Source organism: Rhodamnia argentea, chromosome 9, assembly GCF_020921035.1.
Source record: "Rhodamnia argentea isolate NSW1041297 chromosome 9, ASM2092103v1, whole genome shotgun sequence".
Lineage (NCBI taxonomy): Eukaryota > Viridiplantae > Streptophyta > Magnoliopsida > Myrtales > Myrtaceae > Rhodamnia > Rhodamnia argentea.
The window spans coordinates 15,564,598-15,571,979 of NC_063158.1; the positions used below are offsets into that span (position 1 = coordinate 15,564,598).

The 7,382-nt window shown below is 39.1% G+C and overlaps 1 non-coding gene across 1 annotated transcript; it reads right to left on the reverse strand.

The window, feature by feature from the left end:
- Window positions 1-901: 901 nt before the first annotated feature.
- On the reverse strand, window positions 902-1,026 carry LOC115756043. The gene has a single exon (XR_004017199.1). It is a non-coding gene; the product is annotated as a U4 spliceosomal RNA (small nuclear RNA).
- Window positions 1,027-7,382: the final 6,356 nt, after the last annotated feature.

Here is a 7,382-nt window from a genome sequence, read left to right on the forward strand (position 1 = left end):
GTATTGTTTTTTTGTTCCTTGTAAATGTTAGGGGGGTGTTTAAATAGATGCTTTAGAATTTGATTCAAGGCTAATGCTGCTTCGCCTTGAGTTTTACATATCATCCTAAGTTTGATCGCTCTTTGAGACAGCCCTCCCTCATCGTTGAGCCTTTCGGTGCCAACAATTCGAGTTCCACAATGGGATTTTTGCTGCTCCCCCAAAACCCTCGTGAACTAAAATGGACAAGCAATGTGCTTATGTTGGAATAGAAGGCTTTCCTACATGGCTGATAAATGGTGAGGTATAGGGATTTCCTCATTTCAGGTGTTTTGGCTGGTCGTAGAGAGGGAATGGCCTCTGCTTTAACTCGACACTCACCAGCATCTCCGGGCATTGGCTTTCGTTTCTACTGTAGTTGAGATGGCACAGAATTACTGTCTTCTAATTTGCTGCAAAGCATCAAGAGTTTTGAGCCGAGAGCAAGTATTGTTAGAGCTTGCCCGGGCGTATGGATTTGAATCTAACAAGCTTAGTGGACTTAGGCGAGATGCTTCATCACAGTCATCTGCATAACTTCCATTTTCCAAGCCGTTCGAGCATTTTAGATTATTTGATGTTCCTATCAAATGCAATGTCCCCGGGAGAGAATTGCACATCGTTCAGCCGTATGAATGTTATTGGACAAAAAATGAAGATAGCAATCCCACATTTGACGTTTTGTTCCAGTTGGTGATTGTCCGCGAAGATGCGTGCTAATCGTCTGTGCCTTCGCCCGACAAACCAAGGTCCCAGAATTACAACTCTGATCGATCAGAACATCCTCTGCCAAAACTACAACTCACACATTTACCAACTCATACTGCAAGAAGTCTGAAATTCAACAACTGTAAACCCATGGGAAGATTAGTAGAGCTTTACCGAGGAGGGAGTCCTCCCAGAAATTCTCAAAACCCAGGCCAGGGGACTGGAAATAGTTTTCAACTAGCAATAGTCGTGCATCAGTTAGTACCTCACTAGTTGCGTCATTGCCCCAAGCAATAATCCCGCTTCGTTGAAATCTCTGCTTTTACATCACTGACTAGACCATTCCTCACTATTACGAGACTATCCGGTACAAGATTGTTATGCCCTTTCTAAATGCCATGTCTCGTCGTCTTCTCTATCAACCTCGTCCTTGGCTTGAAAGCAGAAGCAGGTGGAGATTGGGGTTGTGGCACAGTGATTCCTGATTTTCAGCCTACAATGAATTGTGCCAAATATCTGCATCTTTTGTTTAGCTTTTACTCTACGCGGTTGTGATTTTTTTTTTCCACCTTTGTGGCTGTTCGTAGGAAAAATTACCAAAAAAGTCATAAATTTACTGTAATTGTGTCAATTTAATACTAATTTTTTTTTACCGATTCAATCATATAAATCTTTTACAATTGTGTTAATTAAGTCCATTCAATCAATTTTGTTGGCCGTCTGATCACATAATATTTTACAACATATATTTTTTTAAAAAAATTATTTTCTTTTTCATTTCTTTTTCTTTCTTTCTTTTTTCTTTGGTCAAGAATCGGCCGGAGGCAATGCTAGCCTCAAGCGAAGCTCATGTCCATCGGCCACTGGCGAGGGCGAGCCTTGCCATCACCTTTGGCTAGAGGAAGAAGAAGTGGAAAGAAAAAAAAGGAAAAAAATGAAATAGAAAATAAAAAAATTCAAAAAAATTTAAAAAATATCAAATATTATGTCACCAAACGGCCGTTGTCGGTCAACGTCCACATTAGTGCCCGCCGGGCAAAATTGGCCGAACAATTGAATTGGCACAATTACAAAAGGTTTAGGATTGTATCGAAAAAAAAGTTTAGAATTGAATAGGCATAATTATAATATGTTTAGGACTTTTTTGGTAATTTTTCTAAAGAAACCTCTAACTTGACAGTCCGACAGATCTGTCATTATTTCTAAGTCCATGATGTTCTAATTAGTGAGTGTTTTTAGCAAAACACGACGTGACGATGCGTAGATCTATGGTCAGAAACAACCGAAAATCTTGTCGGACTATCGGGGAAGCATTTTCCTTTTCCCAATGTTCGGATCATAGAAAACTTACCCCTTTTTGTGATTTTTTCAATTTATCAAGTTGATGGGAAAATTCACTGATTATGGCATGAAAATCTTAACTGCTTGCATCATGCATGATTGATGAAGATGAAGTGGGTTGCATTTTGATGTTTTCCTCTCTAATGTTGTTCCTCTGCCATCATCTACAAATGGGGTACTTTGCTTTTATTGGAAGATCAAGTAATTTAAATATAGGAGCACCATTGTACGGTTTTTATGGATAATCGGACAATCTATGACTTTTTGTTTTGTTCAGCGCTCTTGCAGGGGTGATATCTCGGCTCCTAAGCATGTCATTTATTGGTGAGAACAATCTTCGCTTTAGTGGGTGTTTAATTCTATTAGTCAAGTCTCATATGCTCACTTGCCTCACAGTTGAAAAGTTATGTCACATATTTACCCAACACTAATGCATAGTTCAATAGCCAAGAGGGAACCCAAGTATGAGATTATTAAGCTATCTTGTTGGACCCAACATTCACTTAAATATTTAAACTAATGAGATATTTGTCGATTAAGATTTAGCAACGGCTGTTGCAGAGTTCGTCGGTCGAGAGCTCTCTTTGCTAGGTCATAAGTTGATTTAGGAGGGAGACGTGAGACAGGGGAGGGAGAGCAGAGATAGGGCTTCTCGGTTGCGAGTCGAGAGGGATGAAGAAGGAGAAAGAGAGATGAGCGGCGATTTGGTGACGGGGGAGGCAACGAACAAGGCGGAAGTGGTGGTGTGTTTCGTCGGATAGGAGAGAGCAGAGCTCGGTCGCAAGTAAGGAGGAGGAGAGGGCGGAGTGTGAAAAGTGAAAAGAGCGCGTTCGCTTGAGAAGACATGAGAGAGAGAGAGAGAGAGAGAGAGAGAGAGAGAGAGAGAGAGAGAGAGAGAGAGAGAGAGAGAGAGAGAGAGCAAGAAGAGTTCGAATTTCCTTTGACAGACGGGTTTGCTATGCCACATGCACAATGAGTAGACGTGGGCATTCCTGACTTGGCACAGCCTGGGTACACAATATTTCTCCAAATTCAAAAACAAAAAAGGAAAAAGTTAAGAGAATGTCAAGAACAATTTTATCTTTATTCGTGCTTATAACAAAGAAAGGCATTTCCCCAAGAAAGTTCAAGAGACATTATTGACCATTCATGCAAAATTCAAACAATAGAAAGTTCACCGGATCTAGCATTGTATGGAGCTCTCCCATCTACCTACTAGAATTCTTTTGAATGAGTTCCACCCGATATTTTTCTGCAGTGAGCTTCCTACCGTGACATGTCTCATCTAGCAGAATAGTTTCAGAGAGAAATGTTTATTCTTTTTCATCATATGATCAACAAAAGGCTCAACAACAAACACAGTTCCTTGCTTGTTGCCATATGAGGAAAGAGGATAAATAAGCCAACTTCTTTGAGAATAGCAAGTGTCCTTAAGTCTTGAAGTGCCCAACCAAACGCCTACACCTTTCGTTTGTGTAAAGCTTTCAACGGCCCAGATCTTTACTGTCGCCCTAGTAGAGCCCCATTTGGTTCAACATATGGAATGGGCTTTAGAGCTCTAAAGTCCCTTGCCCAAATACAAATAGCGTTGACGGTTTTTTCACTCACTATGGAAAGATGTAATTGCATCTCCAATGCTCTCCAAAAAGGACTTTAGCCGAATATAGAGTTGGAGGTGCTTTGAGAAGTTGCATTTTTTTGAATGCTGAGCCGTGGTTCAATGAAAATGTCAAGACTTCCCATTTTGCCATCATTTATCATATGTACTTCCATTTTTACCCCTTTAAAAAAACCCTTAAAAACTCTCCTCTCTCTTCCGCTCTATCCTTCCCTTCGCTCTGGCCTGACTTATCTCTCTTCGACTCTTTGCTCTCGACACCGCTCACCACTTCGCCTCTTTTCCCTGATGGCCTGACGATTTCTGGACTTTTTGATATGCTGGTTTTTACGATATCCGGATAACTTCTTGTTGAGCATGAATGTTTTTACGATTCCACTTTGATTCATGCCTTACTGGTTCATCTTGATTTGGCGTCACTTCAATTTCTGGATGACCCTATGTGACTACAAACACTTCAATTTAGGGTTCGTGCTCTGCCAAGTTGATGTAGGTTTGCCAGTTTAGAGCTTTCTTATGGATAGCTTGGGCCTATCTTAAGTAGCTCACTTGTTCTTTTGAAAATGTTAATGAAGGACCCCCAAGAAAAGGATTAATTCTGCACAGGTTCTAGGTGATGTTACTTCTGCCTTACAAGATGCATGCTCTTAGAAATGTTTGACGTCGGTCATTTTTGTAGGAATCCTTTTGACTTGGAAGCATTCATGTTACTCTATCAGGGATATGATTATTTCGGAATATGTGAAGTATGAGAAATGCTAGCTCTAGTATCTACGCTTGGCTTTATGACTAGTGAGATTATTTCTACTTCTACTAAACAATAGTCCTCTTCTAGCATGTTATTTCTCTAGGGAAAAATTCCAAATAAGATCTCGAAGCGAGGATCCAAAGTGGATCTTGTTTCAAATAAGGATCTAAAGTGGCATGAAAGTTTCAAATAAAGGGCTTAACCTAGATGGCCTACCAAATATTCCGGCCGGTCAAGGGCGGTTTAGTCAAAATACAATTTGAACATAATTCTTAGGTACATCAAATTAAAAAATAAAAATATGAAAAGTTAAAACAAAAAAGAACTGGCGGGATGGCATCATTGGCCAGCGGGGTCGCCGGAAACCTAGGTGGAGCCTCCCGCATGTATCTCTTTTTCTTTTACTTTTAAAGAAATAGAAAAAGGAACAAATAAAAAAAAATATAAAAAAGTACATAACGAAAATGCCCCAAACTAGCTGGTGAGTCTAGGCCCTTGTTGAGACCGATATGGCCAATCAAACCCTTATTTGAAATAATGTTCACTTTGTGCCCTTATTTGAAATAATATCCACTTTATGCCCTTATTTGAGAAAATGAGGGCATTTTCTGCCCTTCTTCGTGAAAAATTTCCCTTCTCTAGATATAGTCCAATTGTCGAACTTGCTAGTACATTGGAAGCTTGTATTCTCTTCTGATCAGCCCCCTGGTATTTTTGTCTCATTTAGAGCATCATTGGATTAAGGAAGGTGGAGATGCATCAGACAAGCCAATAGACAATGTTGTCCTCTCAAGAATGAAGCAGTTCATAGCAATGAACAAGTTGAAGAAACTCGCACTGAAGGTTAGTCCCTACATTATTAGAGTGCATCTTGTTTCTTATTTTCCGTATTTGTATTTGGTGAAAGAGTATACAAGTGTAACTGAAGAGATTGTTTTTGGATGGGAGTGTTTACCATGTCTCCCAATTCAAATTGTTTTCCTTAGCTAATTGATTGACAATATGTTTAGTTCAAAATGCTATTTCCAAGTCTTAATTTAGTACAGAGATTGATTAGGTAATCATTTCATACTAATGACTTTGCTATTGCAAACTGAAAATAGCTAATTGCTGAAAATCATATCTAAAGCAGATATTTAAGGGATGAAAGCAATATTCGCAAATATGGACATGGACAAGAGTGGAATAATCACCTATGAGGAGCTGAAGACAGGATTTGCTCAGCGTTGATCGAAGCTCACAGAGGCAGAAGTGAAGCAATTGACGGAGGCAGTAAGATATATAACTCGAGTATGGATATTCAGTTGACCGTGATGCTATACATGAGGGGGTGAGTGCTTCAAATGATAATCCATCTCTTGACATGACGTGTTTATGTAATGAAATAGTCATGAGTTTAAGAAATAGTTGATGATGTTTGTAATATTTAAGGATAACAGACATATCTAACCATATTTATTATAAAAGACATTCACCTATGCTAAGCTCTGGAGTAAGAAGGAACCCTTTATTGCAATTTTGGGCATTGTCTTGACATTTCCAAGAGCTTGCCATTTAGAGGACAGGGTTGACTGGATGTTGGAGAAGTTATGTCATAGAAATTCCATTTTTAGCAATGGCATCCGATAGGAATTCAGGACCATTTTAACTTTCCTTACTTGAACCTTCATCTTGCGAATAATTTTCTAGGGTCTTGGCGCATCTTTCTCACTTGCAAGCTCAGTTGATCACTTCGACAAGAGTCCCTCCTCTGATTGCTGGAGAACTTCTACAAGTCCAATGCATCACTTAGCAGCAGGCAGTCATTTTCCACAAACATAGGAGCCTCCGTGCAGCCCCTACCCATGCATTGAGGGAAAGGCATACACAAGCATCATATGCTATTACAGCATGCCAAGAACCCAATACACTTGCATGAAACTCTGGAAGACGAGGAGGGTGTTAACTAGAGGGCAAAACAGTTTCTGCGCTAGGAGTAGCCATGACAGATTGCTCTACACTCTTGCTTCGTTCTCCCGGTTGTTGATTTTACTGCTTTACTTTGAGCTTGAGAGGCTGGTGTTTGTTCATCTGGTTTTCTAATTTCATGGGCAGAACTTTTAGAATAACAATATGGCATGAAATTGCTTTTCAATATTGCTTTAGTTGTATCTGACAAAAAAAATTGCTTTAGTTATGAACTTCAAAATCTTTATAACTTTCCCACCTAATCCTCACAAATGGGAACTTGTGCTCGTTATGGCACCTTTCATTTATAGTAAATGACGGTCCGTCATATTAGTAGGTTCGTTTTGAATTTCTTCTAAAGTCGGTCTAAATTTATCATGGTATTTCTGAATGAGTACAAATAAGAGATAAGACCCCTATTTATACGAAGCCACTATGATTACAACCATTGATCCATTTAACGGTTGAGATTGATGAGAAATGTTTAGAATATAAGTATATTTTTCGTTTTACACAACGAATCTTCTAGAATGCCCTTGTATACATTACCTATATTGCCCTCAAAAAAGTTCTAGAGTACTCAAGAAAGGTCTCTAGAAGCTTCGAGGCTCACTCCATTATTGCTTTACTTTGAGCTCGAGAGGCTGGTGTTTGTTCAACTGGTTTTTTGATTTCATGGGCAGAACTTTTAGCATAATAATATGACATGAATTTGCTTTTCAATATTGCTTTAGTTGAAGTTTGTTTTACGTCAAACAAAGTGATCCTAAATTTATTACTTAATATTTTTCTTGCCACTTTTGTCAATCGACCCTAAACCAGCTTGGAACTGGCCGATTCAATTGCCGGCCGGTTCTAGGTTGGCTCATTCGATTCTCAATTCCAAAATTTGAAAATTGGCCTTAACAAGAAGTTTTGGGTTCTTGACCTGTAACCTATATATACTAAAGCTAATCACTCTTAAGGTGCATTTGTTTGAATGGAACTATATTTCGAAAATTG